The 24,541-nt window shown below is 41.9% G+C and overlaps 1 long non-coding RNA gene across 2 annotated transcripts in view; it reads right to left on the bottom strand.

The window, feature by feature from the left end:
* The window catches only part of LOC116537033, a 29,449-nt gene extending 17,080 nt beyond the window's left edge, over nt 1-12,369 (bottom strand). The window contains exons 1-3 of one of the 2 annotated variants that reach the window (XR_004262925.1): nt 11,881-12,369; nt 5,364-5,464; nt 3,922-4,047 (exon numbers count right to left, since the gene is read on the bottom strand). This is a non-coding gene — a long non-coding RNA (uncharacterized LOC116537033). Of the gene's footprint in view, nt 1-3,921; nt 4,048-5,363; nt 5,465-11,880 lie in introns of those variants that run through there. The other variant, XR_004262924.1, reaches the window with a different exon arrangement.
* Between the last annotated feature and the right edge of the window lie 12,172 nt (nt 12,370-24,541).

The following is a 24,541-nucleotide window of genomic DNA, read 5'->3' on the forward strand; positions in this document are numbered from 1 at the left end:
TGTAAGCAATATTGTGACATATGCTATTATTGCCAGACCATGCAATATTTAGTACAATTTTTAGTCAATTCAAGAAGGCACAAGCTTCCAGAGTATGTGAGGACTCTTTCATTTGGTGTTCATTCTTCTTCTGTCTCCAAATATCTATAGCCCTTCCATTTTCACTTTCCATCTTGTCCTCGTGAGCGCCATCAAACATCTCTTTTTTCTCCTCTGCTTCTTTCTTTCCACAATTTGACAGCACTTCTCCAGGTTTCTTCTCTTTTAAGTCATCACATGCACACCTGACAGACATCAACTTGTAGAAGAGATCAGCAGCATGCTTAGTCTCGGGCCTCCCTAAGACATCCATCTCAGGTGGCAATGAGCAACGGGGCTTCAGAGTCTCTTCTTGTGGTTGAAAGACTGTATCTCCACAGCTCAGTCAACAAATGATGACTGGAATTAAACACTGGCTGAAAATAACACAGCCTGATCTGAAAAGACCAGGGCCTGGGTTTAGGCTTCATCCATTCTCCTGGGCATCAGGCGTCTTGACCACTTTGGCTCTACCCAAACTCTTTAGCCTGTCTAGTAGTTTCCACTCCTATTGTCCAACATCAGGATTCTGAGAAGTCTTCAATAATTTTCAGGGGAAACACTTTAGTTGATTGGAAAGCCAGAAAGTTTTTAGAAGTTATGTGCTGGAAGCTTAAAAATAAAAGGAAATCGAGGTGACAAAGGTAAATAATAGCCATAGTTTAGCAGTTGGAGGCTGTTCTATGAAGTAGAGTTGTGATATTCTTTTTTTGAGAATATCACAAAAAAATTTTTTTTTGCTCTTGTTGCCCAGGCTGGAGTGCAGTGGTGCAATCTCGGCTCACCGAACCTCCGCCTCCCGGGTTCAAGTGATTCTCCTGCTCAGTCTCCCGAGTAGCTGAGATTACAGGCATGCACCAGCATGCCAAGCTAACCATATTTTTAGTAGAGATGGGATTTCTCCATGTTGGTCAGTCTTGTCTCGAACTCCTGACCTCAGGCAATCCGCCCACCTCAGCCTCCCCCAATGCTGGGATTACAGACATGAGCCATCGCGCCTGGCCAAGTTGTGATCTTCTTGAGCAAAGATGTTTGTAGGAGTTTGGCCTGGCTTGTGGTATAACCTTGCTAGCTGCTGTGGATTCACCAATGTGGCTTATAGAAGCAGGTGGAGAATTCACAGCAGCACTTTATGTACTTATTGCTACTCCTATTTCCCAGGATCACAAGGCAAACACAGTTTCTTATTTAAAACAGCAGGTTGCACCTAGGAACCAGGTGGCATTATACGCACAAGAGTCTTCTTGGGTATTGGTTATAAATATGAGTTCATGGGCCCCCACCAGCAAGGGTCTATGGGGAGTCTCCAGATTGTGCTTTTGATAGAACTCTCCCTCACACCAGTATTCACAGCCTCACTGCCACTGTCTGCCTGGGGCTCATAACGAACAATCTGTTTTTGCCCTTAGCCCCTGTTTATGAAGCCCAGATCGCCAGATATCCCATGTCCTCAGACCCCAATCCACCGAAGACTCTACCTGTCCCCTTTTTAACCCCATACCTCACACTTTCCTACCTCCTGAAACACTTCTACTCTTCCCCCTGGAACACATGGCTGACAGTTAGTAAATTGCCCCATATCCTCAGCCTCTTTCTAAAAGTTCTTTCCACCTCCATGCTGTAACTGAAACATGCTGTCTCCTGACAACACTGAAACTTCACTCTCCTAGTGGCTCAGACTAAGAAGCTTGGAGTTATTCTTGACTCCTCTCTTTCTCTCACACCCCAATCCATGAGTAAAGCTGTTATTTAACTTCAAACTATAGACTGAACCCAATCCAACCACTTCTCACCATTGCACTGCTACCACCTTGGTCTAAGACCCTCTGTGTCTCACTTGTATCATTACAGTCCCCTCTGTGATAGATAATGAGATTGTTTATTCTCACTTTCTCTTATTGCTCTCCTCACACGTGGCAAGATTGGAGAATTAAAAACGACACTTCCTAGACTTCATTGTAATTTGGGTCTGTTAATTAGTTCCTAATAATAATCACACACAAAACACATTTTGTATTACCATCCAGTACAAGGTGGTAAGTGAAGCGGGGCCTGAAGTGGCCGCTGGCAAGTAAAGGCAGACAGACACGACTATTTTGGTGATCAGATTCTGGGCTGTTTGTTCCTTCCAGGGTGTCTCTACCAGTTTCATCGGTGTGAGGGTCAGTTATAGGTGTGGCAATAATTGCATGCGCAGAACTAGCTTACTGATAACTGAGTCTGAGCTACAGTGGTGTGACCTTGAAGGGCAATGCCCACAATGAAGCCCGACTACTTCTCTTCCAACCCTTCCAATCTGCAAGCCTCTAATTTTGTTTCTTGAGTCCCTTTCTATTTGAAATGCCCAGAATGGTTTCTGTTTCCTTCATGGGACCCGCATGATACAACCTCCTAATTGGCCTCTCTGCTTCTACTATTGCCCACCTGAGAGACTGTAAACTTAGTTCAAACCATAACTTCTGTGCTTGAATGTTAACATGGCTCAAAGCCAAAGTCCTTACAATGCTTGAAAAAAAGGCCACATCCACTTTGGCACCCCACAGACATTCGGATCTCATCTTCCACCGCTCTCCGCATTGCTCACTCTGCTCCAGCCACACTGACCTCCTTATATTCTCAAAGACGCAGGCACATCTTCGCCTTAGGACTTTTTATTTGTGTTCCTGCTGCCCGGAGCTAACCTTTCCCAGATATTTGCCCAGCTTACATAACTTACTTCAGGTGTTTCCTCAAATGCCCCTTTCTCAGGGAGATGACATTTCATGTCCGTCTGCAATCTTAGCTGCCTCATCCCCTTCACACTCACTGTCCCCTTTCCCTGCATTTGGACCAGCTACCTCCCCTGGTTCAAAATGTATAGCATTTTAGATTGTGACAAGTGCTTCTCAGGTGCGATGGGTCACACCTGTAATCCCAGCACTTTGGGAGGCTGAGGCAGGTGGATCACCTGAGGTCAGAAGTTTGAGACCAGCCTGGCCAACATGGTGAAACACCGTCTCTACTAAAAATACAAAATGACCTGGTAGTCCCAGCTACTCGGGAGGCTGGGGCAGAAGAATCGCTTGAACCCGGGAGGCGGACGTTGCAGTGAGCCAAGATCATGCCTCTGCACTCCATCGTGGGTGACAGAGTGAGACTCTGTCTCAAAAAATAAAAATAACAATAATAAATAAAACTTTATACATTTTTACTCTATTTCACATTGCAACTTGCTCCCTCCACACTCTTGATCCTCCTTGTTTTCCCCAAGCTTTCTATGAGCTTATAACCCATCAAAGAGCACAAAGAGCCTCTTGCTTTCTTTTGTCAGCAACTCTTGTCTTTTTGCCATAGTACTTACTTACCTTTCCATACTATATAATTTATTATATTAATTTGTATACTGCCTGTTCTTCTCTATCTCTAGAATTTAGGCTCCACAGGGCAGAGGTCTTTGTAAGTTTGCTTTACTGATGTATCCTAAGCACTTAGAACAATACCTGGCATGTAGTGGGAGCTCAGGAAATCTTTATTGGATAAATGAGTTGCCTTCATTCTACGAATGAAAAAACTAAGCCTCAGAAAAGGCAGCTTCCTCAAGGTACACAGCGAAAAAGAGGTAGATCTAGAGTTATCGAGAGCAATGAGTAGGTAAGGAGGGAAGCTACTGTCTTATTTTTTTTTTCAACATAAATAAAGTATTTATTGTAGTATAAGTACTGGAGTCAGACCGAGTTGCCTGAATTAAAACCCCTGCTTCACTACTAATTAGCTGTGGTGTCTTGGGCAAACTACTTCACTTTGCTTATTTTATTTTAAACTCCGGGGTGCATGTGCAGGCTGTGCAGGTTTGCTACACTGGTAAACATATGCCATGGTGCATTCTTGTTTAAATGTTTTATTATAGTGTGCATACAGAAAAGTGCACAAATCATAAATATGCAGCTTGATGGCTCTTCACAAAATGATTGCAGCTGTGCAACCAGTACCCTGATAAAGAAACAGAAGATTTTCAGCCATCTAGGAGCTCCCACGCCCTCCCTCTCAGTTATTACTTCCCCAAAGGGTAAGCATTACACTAACTTCCAACCTCAGAGATCAGTGTTGCCTGTTTAGCTTTATCTAAATAGAATCATATGGAATATATTCTTTAGCATCTGACTTCATTCACTCAAAATTACATTTGTGAGACTCATTCATGTTGTTGCATATAGCCGTATTTTACTCATTTTAATTGCCCTGTTATATTCCATTATATGAGAATATGGCAACTTATTTGATCATTCTAAATGACAGGCATTTTGTTCTTTGCAAATTTTGACTATAGGAATAATGCTGCTATGAACATTGCTGTAGGCTGTACACATGTACACACATTGTTGTACACATCACTCTTTTATTTCTTTTAAGAGATGGGTGTCTCACTTTGTTCAAGGCTGGTCTTGAACTCCTGGGCTTAACCAATCCTCCCCCATCAGCCTCCTTAGTAGTTGGGACTATAGGCACCCAGCCACATTACTAAGTTCTGTTGGGTATATACCTAGGAGTAGAATTGCTGGGGATGTATTATTTATATATATAATGTTCAACATTAGTAGATACTGCCAAACGATTTTCCAAAGTGGTTCTATTAGCCTAAATTCCCATCAGAAGTTACAAAATTCCTATTGCTCCATTTTGTCATCAATACTTGGCTATTGCTAATTAAGGTGGCCGCCCCAGTGGGTATATCATTGTGACTTTAATTTGCATTTCCCTGATACTCATTGAAGTTGATCACATTTTAATGTGTCTGTTGTTGATAATTTCTCTAATGTGATCTTCTAGAAGCTTCTTGTTTTGTCACATATAGGATCACCAACCCACCTGGAATCGATTTAGGGGTATGGTTGAAGGAAAAGTCAAACTGTATTGCTTTTCATATAGATATCAGCTATGGTTTGAATGTGTCCCCCAGACTTCATGTGTGGAAATGTAATCCCCAAATTTATATGTCGATTGGAAGTGAGGACTTTGGGAGGTAATTAGAATTAGATAAGCCCTCATGATAGAACTGGGGACTTTATAAGAAGAGGACAAGGAAGAGAGGCCTGAGCTGACACACACCCTCTTGCCCTCTCACCATGAGATGCCCTTCATGATGTTATGATGGGGCAAGAAGTCTCTTACCAGGTGTTAGTGCCACGCTCTTGGACTTCCTGAACTCCAGAACCGTGACCTAAATAAATCTCTCTTCTTTATAGACTACCCAGTCTGTGGCATTCAGTTTTAGCAGCAGAAAACAGACTAAGTCAACGTCCACTTACCAGCAGATCAGGATTGGAATAGAAAACCAGGCCACTGCTCTATAACACTTCTAGGAGTTGTACGCTTGCTGGATCTCAAGAGAGAAAAAAGCCATTGATCCCTGTGTTTAAGACAAAAGCAAGAAGTTGTTAAGTGGGTGAGTACATTTTCTCACAGTTAGAACACGAGATATAATACCAAAAGCCTTGGCACCTGTGCGCTGGTTAATTCAATGTGTCAACTTGATTGGCCTAAGGGGATACCCAGATGGCTGGTAAACATTATTTCTGAGTGTGTCTGTGAGAGTGTTTCTAGAAGAGATTAGCATTCAAATCAATATGCTGAGTAAGGAAGATCTGCCCTCATGGGTAGGTGATGGTAGACATCAAAGGTGAACTCTTTTTCTCCTTGCGCTGGGGTGTCCATCTTCTCCTGTCATTGGACATCAGAGCTCCTGGTTCCCACGTCTTCAGACTCAGGGACTTAATCCCACCTCCTTTCTTGGGCTGATAGACTTAGATTGGGAATTACTCCATTGACTTTCTTGGTCCTCAGGCCTTTAAACTCGGGCTGAAGCCACCAGCTTGTCTCCAGAACCAGCTTTTCTGTTTTCTGGGTCTCCAACTTGCAGGTGGCATATGGCATGTCATGTTTGTGAGACAATTCCCATTATAAACCAGTCAATCAATCAATCAATCTACCTATCTATTATCTCGTATTCATTGTACTTCTCTGGAGAATCCTAACTAATACAAAGTATCAGCCATTTTAGTACTTGGCAGGGCTTGATAAGGTCCCTTCCAATAAAGTTCCAGTGATGTCTTCATTTGATAAATCTTATGTAATTTCAGTCAGCCACTTTTACCATTATTCTGTCTATGGAGGTCACTTGGTATGCTGCATCTAGAATAGAATGCTTGGATGCACATCATTGTTGAGATGCTTTGAAATAATGAACAAAGACATAAATCAATACATGTAAGGTTTACATTGCCTTGGCCTAAGAAGGCAGGACATCTTGATGCAGGGGCTTCCAGCTCATAGGTGGATTCAAAGGTTTCCTGATTGGTAACTGGCTGAGTAAAACTCTGCCTAAATAGCTGAAGTCAGCTTAAGATAAGGGGATTGGGGGTTGTGGAAGCCAAGGTTCTTGTCATGTAGAAGAAGCTCCCACATTCAGAGAAAATGACATGAATGTCTCTTATTGGACCTTAAAATGTGTCAGAATCTCCAGAAAAGACCTAGTAAGAAAAGGGGATTCTCTACAGAATGTAAATTTTCCCCAGAAGAGACAGCTTTGCAGAGCTATTTCAAAATATGTCCAAAAATATATTTTGAAGGTAAAATACTTTGATTTCCATCAGGGACTGCTATCTGTCATGAGATGTTGTGCCAGAATCAGGTTGGAATCTGGTATCTTATTGCTACAAAGAATCTGTTAATGCTGATCAAAGAGGTTAATGCTGGTCAGTTGTGTCTAAACTCCAAAGGGACCAGGGTTTTATGATGCATGTGTGACCCCTCATTTCTGTCATGGCCTGAACTAGTTTTCAGAGTTTTTGGGGATCCTCTGGGCCAAGAAGGGGGTTCCAGTCAGTTGGTTAGAGGGGTTAGAATTTTATTTTGAGTTTACATTCCTCCTCCTTCTGGCCGGGATTTGTCAGAGGCAATATCAACGGTCACATTTTTATTTCGTCCCAAAGTGTTGTCAGGGTGACATAGTTGCCTGCCCTAGGTTCATCCTGTCCCTTAGTGGAACACGTATGGTAAAGGTACTTAGACCCCAAGGACTTATAGCCAGTTTAAAGGTTCTAGGCCAGACATGAATGGAGGTGGGCAGGCATTGACATCAACTCTTAAATTTTTTTTTTTTTTTTTTTTTTTTTGAGACAGTCTTGCTCTGTCACCCAGGCTGGAGTGCAGTGGTGTGACCTTGGCTCACTTCAACCTCTGCCTCTAGGGTTCAAGCGATTTTCCTGGCTCAGCCTCCCAAGTAGCTGGGATTACAGGTGTGCACCACCATGCCTGGCTAATTGTTTGTATTTTTAGTAGAGACAGGGTTTCACCATGTTGGCCAGGCTGGTCTTGAACTCCTGACCACAGGCGATCTGCCTGCCTCAGCCTCCCAAAGTACTGGGATTACAGGTATGAGCCACTGTGCCCAGCCTAAAATTCTTTAAGTAATATAAAAGCCAAAAACCAAAAGCCAAAGGCAAGGCTACAAAACTGAACAATCTTTAACTTCTATGCATTGAGCTACTACAATCTTGGTGTTAGTTACACATTTGCAGATGAAACCACCTTTTCACCTTGCCCTCTGCCTAGACACAGCCACACAGCCAATTTATCAAGACAGGGGAATTGCAATAGAGAAAGAGCAATTCGCACAGAGCCAGCTGTGCGAGATACCAGAGTTTTATTATCACTCAAATTAGTCTCCTGGAGCATTCAGGGATCAAAGATTTTAGAGGTAATTTGGCGGTTAGAAGCTCCGAAAATGGGGAGTGCTAGTGGGTCAGGCTGGATATGGAATCACAGAGTGGGTCAAAGTGAGGTTTTCTTGCTGACTTTTGTTCCTAATGGTATCACAGAGCTGGTAAGCCACATATCACAAGCTGGTGAGTCTTGGTAGTGTCAGTTGATCCATCCAGTGCAGGGTCTGCAAGACATCTAAGCACTGATCTTAGGTTTTACAATCGCGATGTGATCCCTAGGAGCAATTTGGGAGGCTTGAACTCTTGCATCCAGAGGCTACATGACCACTAAACCATAATTTCTAATCTTGTAGCTAATTTGTTAGTCCTACAATGGCAGACTGGTCCCTAGGCAAGAGAGAGGTCTTTTCGGGAAAGGGCTATTATCAATTTTGTTTCAGAGTCAAACCATAAAGTCCTTCCCAAGGTTAGTTCAAACTTTGCCCAGGAATGAATAACAACAGTTTAAAGTTTAGAAGCAAGATAGAGTCAGTTAGGTCTGATCTCTTTCACTGTCATAACTTCCTCAGCTATCATTTTTGCAATGGTGGTTTCATAGCAATTAGCTATACAAAACATAAATATTTCCTTAAAACCATTTAAGCTAAGGAATTTAGAAACTTTCATTGTGCCACAAGGCTTTTCATAGTCTTTTTGTAACTTGTCCTAATATGGGTCATGAAAAAAAATTTTTAATATATCTATCTGCATAAATCTCATAACTGGGAGCACTATAGCCAGGAGGCTTCATCACTGGGTATCTGGATATTCTCTCAGTAATTTATTTTAATACTATGGGAAGCAGAAAATTTTTTTAGTTGAGATGGATGGAAAAGGGCCATGTAATGACCCAGGAGGCAAAGTTCCTTATTTTGCCAGTTAATTAGGCATCTGTGTTCTCAACTGTGATTTGTAAGGTTATCCCAGTAGCATTTATTAAATAGATAGTCCTTTCCCCATTGCTTGTTTTTGTCAACTTTCTCAAAGATCAGATGGCCGTAGTTGTGCAGCTTTATTTCTGGGTTCTTTATTCTGTTTCATTGGTCTATGTGTCTGTTTTTGTACCAGTACCATGGTGTTTTGGTTACTGTAGCATTATGGTATAGTGTGAAATTGGGCAATGTGATGCTTCTGGCTTTGTTCTTTTGGCTTAGAATTGCATTAGCTATTCAGGCTCTTTTTCTGTTTGATATGAATTTGGAATAGTTTTTTCTAGTTTTGTGAAAAGTGACATTGGTATCTTGATAGGAACAACATTGAATCTGTAGGTTGCTTAGGGCAATATGGCCGTTTTAGCAATATTGATTCTTCCAATCCATGAGCATGAAATGTTTTTCCATTTGTTTGTGTCATCTACAATTTCTTTCAGCAATGTTTTGTAGTTCTTCTTGTATAGGTCTTTCACCTCCTTGGTTAGATGTATTCCTAAGTATTTTATTCTTTTGGTGACTATTGTAAATGGGATTGTATTCTTGATTTGACTCTCAGCTTGAAAGGTTTTGGTTTATAGGAATGCTACTAATTTTTCTAAATTGATTTTGTATCCTGAAACTTTACTGAAGTTGTTTATCAGTTTCAGGAGTTTTTTGGTAAAGTCTTTAGAGTTGTCTAAGTACAAAATCATATCATCTGCAAACAGAAATAGTTTGACTTCTTTGTCTATTGGGATGCCTTTTCTTTCTTTCTCTTGCCTGACTTCTCTGGCTAGGACTTCCAGTACTATGTTGAAAGGAGTGGTGAAAGTAAGCATGTTTGTCTTGTTCCAGTTCTTAAGGGGAATGCTCCCAGTTCTGTCCATTCAGCATGATATGTAGGTTGTGGGTCTGTCATAGATGGCTTATATTATTTTGAGGTATGTTCCTTTGAAGCCTAGTTTCTTGAGAGTTTTTATCATGAAGAGATGTTAAATTTTATCAAAAGTTTTTCCGTGTCTATTGAGATGATTATATGGCTTCTGCTTTTAATTTTGTCTGGTGAATCACACTTACTTGTTTATGTATGTCAAACCAAACTTTCATCCCAGGAATGAAGCCTACTTGATCATAATGAATTAGCTGGTTTCAGTTTGCTAGTAGTTTGTTGAAAATTTTTGTATCCATGTTCATAAGGGATATTGGCCTGCAGTATTCTTTCTTCATTGTATCTTTGCCAGGTTTTGGAATTAGGGTGATACTGTCTTCACGGGACAGGAGGAGGAGCTAGAAAGGAGTACCTCTTCCTCAACTTTTTGGAATGATTTCCATAGGATTAGTACCAGTTCTTTTTTTTATGTCTGGTAGAATTCAGCTGTGACTCCATCTGGTCCAGGGTTTTTTGGGGTTAGCAGATTTTTTAAATTACTGATTCAATTCTGGAACCCCGTTTTAGTGTGTTCAGAACTTCAATTTCTTCATGATTCAATATTGGGAGATTTTGTGTTTCTAGGGATTTATCAAATTCCTCTAGATTTTCTAGTTTGTGTGCTTACCGGTATTTATAATAGTTTTTGAGAATGTTTTGTATTTCTGTGGGATTGGCTGTAATGTCACCTTTGTCATTTCTGATTGTGCTTATTTGGATCTTCTCTCTTTTTTCCTTCTTACTCTAGCTAGCAGTCTATTGATCTTGTTTATCCTTTCAAAGAATCAACTTTTGGTTGCATTGATTCTTTGCATGGATTTTGGGTCCCCATTTCATTCAGTTCTACTCTGATTTTAGTAATTTCTCTTCTTCTGCTAGCTTTGGGGTTAGTTTGTTTTTCTAGTTCCTCCAGGTGTGATGTTAGACTGTTAATTTGAGATCTTTCTAACTTTTTGAGGTAGGCATTTAGCTTAATAAACTTTCCTCTTAACACTACTTTTGCTGAATCCCAGAGATTTTGGTATGTTGTGTCTCTGTTTTCATTTATTTCAAAGGTTTTTTATTTCTGCCTTAATTTTGTTGTTTATCCAAAAGTCTTTCAGAAGCAAGTATTGATCTCTGTTTCTGTTCCACTCTGGTCTGAGACTATGGTTGGTAGTATTTCATTTTTTTTAAATTTGGATTTGCATTATGACCAAGCATGTGGTTGATCTTGGAGTATGTTCTATGTACAGATGAGAAGAATGTATATTCTGTGTTGATGGGTAAATGATCACATGATCAGAATCATTTGCAGATTTAAAAATATATTGTTAACATTAAATATTGATAAGAATTCATGAGAGAAATACAGTAACAAAGTATTATTCACTTTAACTGGATTAACTATAAATGCACACAATTTTGCAATGAGTTCCAGTAATACAAGAACCAATTTATAAAATACTTGTTCTTTCAAATAATTTAACTAGTTGAATATTTACATTTATATTTGCATATTCTTAGATATTAGTGCAAGTAATGACACTCAGGAAATTTACAAATTTCACTTCATTTGGCTTTTGCAGGGATTAAAAAAATTAATTCAAAGTCTTTTAGGATGTGAAATCCAACATTTGCATTTTTATTTCTCACCGTGGTAACATCAGGGAGAGGACCTTTTAGCTAAAATTCACAATACAACTTATTTTATTAAAGGGTTTTTCTTGACAGAATATTAAGGGCACAGGCATTGGCATTTAAATTCCTTATATTTATTTACTTTTCTACTCTATATCTGTATATTATTTGAGAGCTTTGCCTGTAAAATCGCTTACTGATAAAGGCACATTGCTGCAAGCAAGCTACCTGGAGGACAAATAAGGAGAACTCCTTGTGATAAAGGGCGTACACAGGCAAGATTAGAGAGCTTTTACTTCCTTGTTTTCCCTTTCCTTCCAAACCCCAAATCACAGCAAACTCCAAAACAGCAGCTAATTTCAAAGCTAATTTGCTCGCCTCAGCTGCACTCTTGCCATGAGAGCTTCTGTTATGCATTTTTAAAACAAATTCATCAACTGGGAAGGATCACGCAAAATACACATTCATACCCGGAACATATTTATCCTCCTGAATACAAGGATTCTCAGGGACCCACGCAGATTTAAGATTCTGGCAAGATTATTGGTCAAATAAAACCAATATCCAGAAGACAGTAATGCCTGAGAGTGAGGGGGAGCGTTACCTGGGCAGAATCAGTCGTCAGTGACCATGGGTCCACACCAGAGAGCTGGCCTGTGCAAGTCCTTCAGTCCAGGAAGGCACACCCTTGGTCTGAGCTGCAGGGAAAGCTAAGTGAGTTAAAATACCAGATACTGACTCAGCTGAAACCAACATTTCTTTCTCTTAGGGTTAAAACAACTAAATTGTGCCTGGTAATTCCCTCGAAAATGATCTAATGAGAACCATTTGGGGCATACACTGATTGAACTGATTGTGTGCAGGAGAGGGTAGAAGTGTTCCCATCCACAGAGCAGAGTTGTGTACAGGTTAGAAAATGCTCTGGTGTTCTTTTGAATCAGCATAGTAAAGGCTCTAGGATGAATCAGCAACTGGAGTTTGCTCCATCAGTGTTTAGTAGTCTGTGATAGGCAAGTGCAGCCCCAGGGGCCAGGGTACACATTTAACCCTGCCCTTTCGGAAACCCAGAGCACCCCAAGTCTTTCCAAGTGGATCTGGAACTATTTTCACCAAGCCAGTATATTGTTTTCTTTGACTTGTGAAAGCAGTGGGTCACCAAGATAAAATAAAGAGAAAACACCCTTGAAGAAACTAAAATTAAGAAGTTGGCTAGGCATGGTGGCTCACACTTGTAATCCCACCACTTTGGAAGGCCACGCTTGAGGCCAGGAGTTCAAGATAAGCCTGGGCAACATAGTGAGACCCCTGTTTCTACTAAAAACTAGCCGAGTGTGATGGTGTGCACCTATAGTCCTACCTAATCAGGAGGCTGAGGCGGGAGGATTGCTTAAGCCCAGGAGTTTGAGGCTGCAGTGTAGTAATGATTGTGCCACTGAACTCCAGCCTGAGTAACACAGTGAGATCCTGTCTCTAAAAAAAGAAGGGAAGGAAGAAGGGAGGGAAGGAGGGGACAGGAGGGAAGCAGGAAGGAAAGGAGGGAGGAATGCTGGAAAAAAGAAAGGAAGGAAGAAGAAAAAGAATGTTCGTTATATGTGCACACATGGTCATTTACCCATCGGTCTCCAGGTTACTTTAGAAAAACAGAACTCTAGAAAAAAAATGAGGGTACATAGGGGTTTCCAACTGGAGAATTCAAAAGAAGACCATGCTGGATTTCTGTCTTCAGTCATTTATAGGCTGGATGGTGACGTCTTGTCCCTGAGCCACAGAAGGCAGTCGCGCAATCCACAGACTGCAAGGACGCACTGGGCCAAGGCTTTATGCAGGTCACCTGACAGAGTGGCTTAAGGCCCCCTTGTGTTTATTTGATAGAGTGATAAGACTCTCTAATTATTGATTAGAAGTCTTAGAATTGAAGGATTTCTTAAAGTCTTTATGACTACTAATTTTTGGCATGATGTGAATTTGCATATTATTGGGCCTGATCTGCATATTTATTTTGTAACTCAGCAGGAAGCTTGAAGCCTGTTAACCAAACTTAGATTTTACTGTTTTCCTATCCAAAAACATTTTGAAGAAAGGGCTTAGATTTGAAAACAGGAATAGTATTTAAATTTGTATTAATAACCTAGTAGTGTATTTTCCAAAGTTATTTACACATATTGCATTTTGTTCTTATAAGAATATAAAACTTACCTCTTACATAGAGTTTTTAATACTCAATTGAGTATTTTTTTCACTCAGAAGTCATTTTTCTAAGTAGAATGTTAAAAGATTCATGCTTTTGAAGACTAATTTCTTTAGTCTATTTAAATGTATTAACATAAATTACAGAGTGCAATTTATAGCTTAAGTCTCTTTGCAAACATGGTGTTCTGTGGCTTGGAAGGTTTTCTTTTATTTTTCTGTCAGCCTGGAGGTCTTTTCATAAAGGGCTGGCACATTTAAATTATTGGAGGTGAGGCTTAATTTCTTAACTTTTCCCCTTGGGAGACGTTGAATCCCTTTATCTTAGATTTACATAAGCTCTCAGTGGTCTATTGAAGCCATTATGAATAGGAAATCCACTAGAGAGACATTTTAGCTATATTTTCTACAAACCTACAGAGGAGGCCTAATTATTTAATAATTCAAAGTATCTTTGATATCAAACTCATGTCTTTGTCATTCATGTGTGTCCAGGCCAATCCTCCAGAAACAAGCAAGCTGAAAAATCTGTTGGGGTTCAGAATTCCCTTGGACTCCCCACTCTCAGTCACTCAATTTCTATCAATGCAAGACCAACACAGCTGGGCTTTTGCACAGGGGAGCAAATCTCTCACACAACAGAATACATTATTAAATTATTGGACAATCTGAAGATTCAGCAGTAGCATTTTTCCCCCAAGGAAAAGAAAGAAGAAACTATTCAGAAAAACACAAAGCCACCTGAGCATCCCTGAATGTCATACACATATTTATCTTCTAAGGGGCATGAATTCCTTGTTTCTGGTGCAAAACAACCTTCTCTGGTTCAGAGTTTTGCCTCTTGGATCCTCTAGGGTAACTTCACTTGCTGGAACTTAATTCCAACAGAAAGAAAACACTCTAGCTTCAAATTGGATAAAATTCTATTTTTAAATTTTATTTATTTATCTGTCACCCAGGCTAGAGTGCTGTGGCTCATTCATAGCTCACTGTAACCTCCAACTCTTGGGCTCAAGCAATCCTCCTGCTTCAGGTTCCAAGTAGTTGGAATTACAGGTATGTGCCACCACACCTGGCTAATTATTTTTTTCTTTCTTCTTCTTTGCCTTTTTTTAAAATTTTAAAATTTTATTTTTTTTAATTTTTAGTAGAGACAAGGTCTCCCTATGTTGCCAAAGCTGGTCTCAAACTCTTGGCCTCAAAAGATCCTCCCGCCTTGGGCTCCCAAAGTGCTGAGATTGAGGCATGAGCCACCATGCCTGGCCCAGATAAAATTCCAACGCAGAATTGGAATATAACAAACCCAACCTGGAAGTATTCATTCTAAGAGTCAGAGACACAAGAGCTCTTCCAATCTGCTTGGTTGGATGGAACTCTACCTGTATTCTGTAGATTCACACCCAAGAATACCTGGGAAAATCCACAAGACAATTTCTATTCACAATAGAAAACAGAAACTGCAGTTTTTGCTTCCTGACACTGTGTAGATGTTCTTGGCCCACTGCTCCCTAGTGCTCCTGTTTCATGAGCTGATTAGAAACAAATCGAGACAGGTATGTGCTCAGTCAAGACCCAAATGCATTATCACTGCCTGAGTTCCCTTCCAAAAATAAAGCCTGACACAAGGAGTTGCTTGAAGAGGATTTATTTGGGAGGTAACTTCAGGGTGCAAGAGTGAGGAACTAGTAGGGTGACCAGCTGTTCCTGCTTTCTGGGGACTGCCGGGTTTCCTAATATGTGAGATTTTCAGTGCTAGAATTAGAGAAGTCACAAGCAAACTGGGATGAGTTAGTCTCTACAGGAACTGGGAAGCTAGACCCAGAGAAGGAAGGAAAGCCAGTTCAAGTCGGGGCTAATGAGTTGGTTTGATCCCATCAGACTGTGTAGAGGCACCCCAAAATTGTCCACCAGAAGGATGGAAGTGGGGAGCATTTATCTCCTGGTTCCCATCTCCTCTTAGCAAATGTCCCTTGCTAATTCTTCCCACACTCAGGGCTCATATGCATGAGTGCCTGTGAGTTTCCACAGGCATTTCCCACTGAGGCTTCAGAGAAATCCTGGGCAGAAGTGAGAGAAACACACTGCAGCTGAGGCATGCTGCTGTTGGGTTATGCCTACACAGCTCTGGTGGCTGCAGCGACGGCTGGGTTCAAAACTGGACTGACAGGATGTGAGTGTTGCACAAGAAGCGTCCAACACATGAGGGTGAGTTTTGCTTCCCTCTGGTTGCCTCACACTTGAGTTCAGCATGGGATCACCAAGCTCTGCTCTTAGCTTCCCATTCATTTATTAATTTAAATGAAACAAAATTCTCAGACTCTTTGTTTAAACAAGAAATCCAGCAGGGTAGTTTTATTTCACCTTGTGTATATAAAAGATGCATGCCAATGGTCCCTTCCTGGCTAAAAAGAGAAAATTCATGGATATTTGTACTTCCCCCCAGCCACCCTCAACACACAAAAATGAGGATGTCAATTTAAATGTCATCAGCAGTACAAATTGTTATTAATTGAGACAACCAATCAAGATCACAGACTTTTTAGAAGTTAGGACTTAGTGTCACTAGACATAGCAACAACCTCTGAAGCCCAGGTGTGTTGCAAAAATCCTTTTTGGAAATCATATTTGTAAGGATGATTTATATGTATTTTTTATTTCCATAGTTCTTTTAAACTTTTTCTTATGGAAAATTTTAGAAATAAACAAAAGTTGAGAGACTAGTATAATGAATACTTCTCTACAATGAACAACTATCAACTTTCAGCCATTCATTTTCCATCTCCCTCAGCAGAAAAAGACATGCAGCCCCAAGCAATAGAAAACCTAATTATATAATCTGAAACAAATAAAAGCATGATTAGTCTCAGATAATATCCCATCTAGAGATCTGCAGTTCTGGGCTGGTGTAAAATTGAATAATGCCTTCAAACATTCAGCTCCTTCTATTATTTTGTTTCTCCATCTTTAGAATGTGGCTGCAATATAGTTGCTAAACCTCCAGAAATCACATTCTTGTTCCAGGAAGAAAGAATGCAGAAGGATGAAAAGGACCAAATGATGTGCCAACTGCTTCAGGTTTCCTTTGAAAATCTTTCCCTGAAGCTCCACCCAGCAACTCTGACTTAACATCTCTTTGGCTAGGACAGGATCACATGGTCTCTCCTTGGTCCAATGGAGTGTGAGAGGTAATTTTAGCTGGGGACATAGCTGCCCTGAATTAAATCAGGGTCCTGTTTGTCAGGAAGAATGGGCCTCTGCTCTTTATCCCTGCTTTCCTCTCTGCTTTGAATGCCTTCCCCTCCCTTGACCACTCAGGTTATTCCTTTATTTAACAAATGTTTTTTAACATTCACTCCCTGCCAGTCCCAAGGCCAGGTCTTGGGGCTCTAAATGTTAGTAAGAAGTAGTTTTTGCTCTTAAGAGATCCTATTGAAACCAATCCAATAGTTTCAGTTTTTTTTGTTTTGTTTTGTTTTTTTAATAAACATAAAAATTGACCCCCTGGTCTTAAAACTTGAAATATATTTGTTTTATCTGAGTTTCTTCCTCAGGAAAAGAACTTCAGGCCTCTCAAAAAAAAAAAAAAAAGTATCAAAGAACAGATCAAGCATCCAGAAATAAGATGCTGGACCCCTCAGATTGCTTCCCTGCCCCTTTCTAGTTCCTGTTTTCTTATGCATTGTTATATTCTTCCCTGATACATAAACCCCTAGTTTTAGCCAGTCAGGGAGATGGATTTGAGACTGAGCTCCCATCTCCTCAGCTACAGCACCCCAGTAAAGCTTTCTTCCTTGGCAGTACTCGTTGTCTCAGTCATTGGCTTTCTGTGCACTGAGTACAGGACCTAGACCAAACCCCTGGTGTTTTAGTAGAAGGAAGCCAATACCAATATCTAACTTGATAAACCCAGAGTCACACAAATGCATTATTTAAAGACATAAAAGTAACTCCTTTAAGATATAAAACCAGAAATGGTTCAAAGGGGTTGGTTGTCTCTGTAGACCAGATTGGGGACAGGGAAGTGGAGGAATGGGGATTGTCAAGATCATTATACATGATAAGCTCTTCTGTACTGCTTGGTGCTTTTTTTCTTTTTTTTAACCATGTGCCCATATAATTTTGATAAAATAGTTTTAAAAACACGCAGGAAACATCTTTGTGCATAAAGAATTGTTGCCATTTTTTGTTATGTTCTCATGTTGTATTCTTAGAATTTCTGTGTTAAAGATTGCTGATACAAATTTGTTTCCAGAAAGTGCAGGTTGTTTAATAGCGTGACATGTAAACTATCAAGTACATAACAGGTACTCAGTACATATTAGCTAGAAACAAATAAATCACTCAGTTCTATCTCCAGATTCCAACCCCTTCCCAGTAGCTGCCACAAAGAAGTGCAGCTCTCTGGATGATATCCCTCTGGGCTTTTGCTAATACAAATACTACTGCAGTGAGCAGCCTGTGCCAATATCAATTCCAATTTTTGGCAGTGTGTACTTGGGATAGATTCCTAGAAATGGGTAAATGCACATGTAATTTGACTAGATAATGTCATGTTCCCCTCCACAGGGATTCTAGCATTTTCCACTTCCTCAATAATGTGTGAGCAGGCTTTTTCCCCACATCTTCACCAAAAGAAATTACTATCCAACTATGGAATTTATATAGTGATAAGTAATCTCTCAGTGTAGTTTGAATTTATATTTCTGTAACTGCCACTGCCCATTTCAAGCTTCCTTTGCCCTTTCTCAGCACTTCAGTTGGTCTAGCTGCTGGTTAAGTGGTGATGCAGACCTTGTCCCTGAAGACTGTGAACCCTTGGTCATCTTGCCCTTGTCAAGCCATGGGTCCCTCATCGCCCATTCAGTGTTATTACAGCATGTAGATGCACCAAGATGCATCCCCTGAGCTGCAGACATTCTCCTTTGTATCCACATTAAGTGTCTGCAACCATACCTCTTCATGAAAATCAGTGTCCATTATACTCTGCCAGCATAGTAAATCTGTTTTTGCCTTCTGAACCACTGATCCAAAAGTGGCCAGGTAGCGGTTTTATCTTGAGATCAAGTGGAACCCTTCTGTGTCTCCTGATGGAAGAGCTCACCTCTTCCTGTGCACTAGGACTTCTACCCAGCAGAGCCTAAAGTTGTGGGAGCACAAGGCAACATTTCTGCAAGTGGGTCACTGGAAATGATGGTAAGAGGAGCCACTCCTCCTCCTGCCCTTTGGTTCCTGAACCTCTTTATTCCAACAAATGAAGGCAGAGTGCCACATAACAGCCATTGGTTCCATGCATATTTCACACCCTCCAGGTGCGCTGACCCTTCGGGATGTCATCTCTAGGCTAGTGCCTTTGCTGAGCCTTTCAGACCAGGTAATTCCAGGTGACATTCTACAGTGGGACCAAAGGATCCTATGGGAATGTGCCCACTGTCATATCTTCTTCACCATAAAGTGAGGGCTCTTAGGCTGAGGCAATGTGAGGCAGCGTTCTGTCTCAGGATATCAGAAACACTGTCAGCTGTGCGTTAGTGCTGGCAGAGGTGCTGTAGGCAGGGAAGGCAAACCCACATCCAGAGATAGTTTAAGTTTCTTTTTTTTTTTTTTTTTACACTGAACATAGAGGTTTTTAATTAAATCATTTCAGAAACCTCAATACAACTCTTATAAAATGCAATCAAACTCAAATGGTTGCAGTAAAACTTATTTTTATATTATTGACATATGAAAACTAGTTCATAAAATACATCTCCCAGCAAAGAACAAACTAAGCCTTATTTGCTCCACAAGTTGTTCATAGCAGCAGCCATTTTTGGCTATTTAGCAGACTTCTATATCACAATACACACATCAGCCTGTCTAGACAATAGGACAGTCTACAATAGTATTTCCACAAACAAAAAGGGAGGGTTGGACAGGCACAGTGGCTCATGCCTGCAATCCCAGCACTTTGGGAGGCCGAGGCATGTGGATCACCTGAGGTCAGGAGTTTGAGACCAGCCTGGCCAACATGATGAAATCCCATCTCTACTAAAAACACAAAAAATTAACCGGGCGTGGTGGCACATGCCTGTAATTCCAGCTACTCATAAGGCTGAGGCAGGAGAATCACTTGAACCTGGGATACAGAGGTTGCAGTGAGCCGACTATTACACTTCAGCCTTGGCAACAGGGCGAGACTCCGTTTCAAACAAACAAACAAAAAAAGGAAGCATCATTTAAGCATATCAGCAATCGAGGCTGCAGCTTGAAATGGCACAAACAGCCTAACCTGGAGACTGTTTAAGTTTCTGTAAGGAAAAATCACTTCCCCTTCTGTGTTGGAAGAGGTCTGATATAATCAATTTATTCGATCTTCTCCAGAGATGGAACCTTCCTGGGGACTCCGTTGCTGGCCCATTAGATAATTGGTAGAGGCAGTGGCTACAGCAGACTTGGTGAATGGGAGCCAGTGTTTGGCCTCCATCCCCGCCACTGTCACTACTCCATTCATGAGTCCATTGCTCAAGCACAGGAGTGGTTAAGGACAGAGGCTGGCTGATGTCCACCAGAGATGTCACCCCGTTCAGCAGCTTGCTGAGTACTTCTTCTGAGGTAGAGGCTTCCAAGGGAATACCGATGTGAGACACAGACATCTTCAATCTCTGTGTCCACCTCTGCAGGTCCATCCCTGTGCCTCTTCCCAGTCTTCAGATGGTGCACCTTTCAGCAGCCAGCCAGTGACTCAACACTGCTCAGGAGTAAGTGTGTGTCTCTACCTTCGGCCACTTCTCACTTCACAAAATGCTTACAACCAAATGTACTGCTCTTTGCCCACTAGGAGGATTTTCCTTCGACACTGCCTTTAGTGACCCCCTGCCTGGATCTATCGGGTGGCAGCAGTTCATTTTCAGCTCACGCCAGCCTACAGGCGAGCCTATCCATAGAGGAACCAGGCCTAGATGTTACCTTCCTCCATCATCTGGTCATGGGGGAGCCCCACGAAGCCCTAAGTGTGAGCTGCAGGAGAGACATTAGTGCAACAGGTTACGTGACAGTGGCTCTGAGCCACTTGCTTGTGTGACTAATTTCTGCGTTCTGGAGCTCCTCAGGCCAGGATGTACCACTTCCATCAGACAGTGGATTGCTGCAGTGCCTGACTAATCTTATCAGGACTTGATGAATCTAACCATACCCAGCTTATGATAGGCAGCTCCTGCCTCGAAATCACTTGGCGTCTGTTCCATGGTCAGTGACCGCTAGGGCCTAGAAGTACACCAGAAGCTTCTTTTTGAATGCATAGTTCTCTGATGCAGAAGGGATGGCCTAGTTAGAGGTCTGTACCATCATCTCCTACTGGGACCTGCCAGAGACTCCTCTCAGCAACTCTATCTCCATGGATACCTCTAGCACTATAGCCAAATAGCAGACCAGCTTGCACTGCAACCTGGTCCTAATGCAGAGCCCTCTCTTCCCCTGGACCCCACTTGAAGTTAAACCTCTGACTACTTGGTAAATGGATTGGGATAATATTCTCAATGCAGCATATGCTGACTCCAAAATCCAAAGTACCCATTAAACATGTATGTCTTGCTTAGAGATAAGGAGTGTCAGGTGCAATAACTTGTTCTTTAACTCAGAAGGGATGTCTCAGCATGTCTCAGTCCTGGACCCTCTCCAGCCTTTACCTGTGGAGTAGACTTCTGAATCTTTGTAGGGTTTATCTCCCATCCTCTGACACATATGTGTCTCATTAGGACATTCAGCGTAAGGCAATATTCCTATCTTCCAGGTCCAATTAGCATGATGTCACCAATATAGTGGATCAGAGTGATGTTCTACAGAAAAGCAAGATGAGCAAAGTCTTAGCAGATTATATGTGACAGAGAGGAGAGCGAACATAGGCTTGGGGCATGGCTGTGAATGAGTATTATTACCCTTTCCATATACACGCTAACTGTCTTTGGTTACTAGTTGATTACTAAGGTGGATTGAAAAAGAACGCATTAACAGAGTTAAAGCTAAGATGCCAGAGACCGTGCTGATCTAGTCCAATGAAGATACTGTATTCATCATAAAAGCAGAATTTCAGGCTACTACGTGAATCCTGTGATTACTGCATCATCTGTTGGATGATCTGCATGGATTCTGGAGATATTAATATGGGTGAATTAAATGGGGAATGTCACGGGGACCATCACCCCTGCATCCTTTATGTTTTTAAGGGTGACATTAATTTCTAAGCCCAAACAAATTTCCAACCTGCAGACTGAGGACTAAATAAATGGCTTTAGTTTTAAGCTACTATTTGGGACATGGAGCCATGCAGCCAAAACTGCATTGGATATGCATGCTGGGAATATAGAAGCAAGATCTGGACAGGGAGTGTAGATTTCGGAGCCACAAGGTGAAGTCAAGGGAGTGGGTGAGACCACCCTGGAAAATATGTAAGGTAGAAACAGCTTGGGATTCCAAAACTCCACATTCCCAACTGAGTTCAGTATTCCCATCTCAGAAAATGCCACCAGCATCTACCCCAGCAGCCAAGGGGGCGACTGAGCCTTTCACAGCACAATCATGTCTTCGGTGGTATAGACCTGCTGGCTTCCTCCCCCTCCTTCAGGCACTCTATACTCCAGCAAGATGGAACTCTCTGATGCTCCCAAAATGTTCTATGCTCACTTCCCAGGACCATGCTATTACCCATGCACCTTCTTCTATCTGGAATGCTCTTCTCAGATCCTTCCTCATATATTTAACTGCTATTTCCATCTCATACGTCACTACTGGGTAGACTTCCATGACCACCCTCCACCAAGAGTTAGCTTCTCCTCCTTCCACATCCTTCTGTTCACAGACCACCATAGCACACAACATTGAGATGATTGCTTTATTTCTGCCATCCTCGCCACCAGACTGAGGCAGGCTGAAAGACACGGACTGAGCCTTTTATATCTCTAGGCATCTGTGCTTATATATAATCAAGAAGTTAGAGTGTCTCCCTGGAAACAAATAAATCTAAGCTGGGTCCTAAATAGGGAGATTTCAGAATGGCCAGTCTGATTTAATATCGAGTCTGGTTTCTTTTTCCTCTCTTCCTTCTACAGAGTGTATAGTGGTCACTGTTGATGGACTAATGGTGCACTCATTTGCTCATTGTGAAGCTGCTTTTCCTTTGTCTCCTTAACTACAGAGGCTAAAAACCTACGTAGTTGATTTTGCAGGCTTTCCTGCATTTAGATGTGGCCACATAACAACATGTGGCCAACGAGGTGAAGAAGAAGTTTGCTAGAGGCTCCTGGGAAAGCTTTTGCTTTTCTGATCAAAAGGACGTTGGGGCTGACCTTCCCCTTTCTACTGCAATAGAGATACAAAGCCTGAAACTTCACCAGCGTCTTGCACCTTGAGGCAACAAGCAAACCTGGCTAATTTTTTGTATTTTTAGTTGAGATGGAGTTTCACTGTGTTGGCCAGGCTGATCTCGAATTCCTGACCTTGTGATCCACCTGCCTCAGCCTCCCAAAGTGCTGAGATTCCTCCTTGCTGGGCTTCATCCTGCCTCCAGATCTTCGCACAAACTGTTTCTTTCCCCTTTGCCTCTTAGGCCTCAGGCTTTAGCACAGACATCTCTCCCTTAGTGTGACCCCTCTGACCACCATAATTAGGTCAAACCCTCCTCACATAGATTCTTGTGGCATCATCTAGTTTTCCTTAATGGCCCAGTTGCAGTTTTACTGTTGCTTTGGTTTTATTTGATTCGTGTCTGTTTCTCTCTAGTCTGTGGGCTTGCCATCTGATTTTGTTGACCTCTGCAGACTTTCCAATGCCTGGTCAGGGACAGCGCATAGTATGTTTTCAATAAACACATGTTGAATGAATCCATTAACATTTCACTCAGGTTATTGTGAGCTCCCTCAGGGCAGGATCCCTGCCTTAATGCTCTCTCTCCTCTCCCCTAGCAGCCAGCACAGGGCTGGGCTGGGAGGTTTGTAATGAGCATTCTGCAAGGGATAGATGACCACCTGGTTGATGGCTGGGTCTGTAGAAACAACCTGTCAGGGAATGAGCCACCAGGCCAGGAAACGTGAAAGAGCTGCAGAAGGATGTAGTCTAAGGTGGCTGCCACCATGGCCTGTTTGGGGAAGGAGAGTCTGGAGCACAAATCGTAGATGGCACCGAGCAGTTGCACAACCTTGAGTCAAGGGGGCCAGATGTGTACATCCCAGATGGTCTTCAGGGATTGGGCTATCCTGCCAGCTGGTCCTAAGATGCCAAGCTGGAAAATGATGGTCATCAGCGAAGTCTCCTCCTCCCTCCCATCCATCTGTGTCCTGTGACCTGAGGGGTCCCTCCCTGACTCACCCACTGTGTTGGTTTCCTAGGGCTGCTGGAGCTAACTACCACAAACTGAGTCACTTAACAACAGCTACTAACCTGGAGCCAGGGATAAATCCACTGGTGTATACGCCATGGTTGCCTGTTTTGAACCCAAGTCTCTTCTGTTCTTTCTGTGTCTGAAGCCAAAGCCCTCTTCCTGGGAGTCCCTTTGGCCCCTCAGCCTTTGTCTGAAGACAAAATAAGGAATGAGCTCCCTCATTCCCAGAAATGTGCCTTTATGAAGCCCTGCACTTCAGACAGCTGCAGCTTTAACAGTGGCCGAAACCTCTCATGCCTTAAATATCCTCACAGCAGCCTTCAGAAAGTTTATTATGTTTTTAAAATATCACTAGGTTTTGGAGAACAGGTGGTGTTTGGTTATGTGAGTAAGTTCTTTAGTGGTGATTTCTGAGATTTTAGGGCACCCATCACCTGAGCAGTGTACACTGTACCCAATGTGTCATCTTTTATCCCTCAACCCCCTCCCACCCTTTCCCCCAAGTCCCCAAAGTCAATTGTGTCATTCTTATGGCTTTGCATCCTCATAGCTTAGCTTCCACTTATGAGTGAGAACATACGATGTTTGGCTTTCCATTCCTGAGTTACTTCACTTGGAATTCACTTGGAATAATGGTCTCCAACTCCATCCAGGTGGCTGCAAATGCCATTATTTCATTCCTTTTTATAGCTGAGTAGTATTCCATGGTGTATATATATATATATAT

Source organism: Sapajus apella, unplaced genomic scaffold (assembly GCF_009761245.1).
Source record: "Sapajus apella isolate SASKATOON/1434 unplaced genomic scaffold, GSC_monkey_1.0 scaffold106, whole genome shotgun sequence".
Classification (NCBI taxonomy): domain Eukaryota; kingdom Metazoa; phylum Chordata; class Mammalia; order Primates; family Cebidae; genus Sapajus; species Sapajus apella.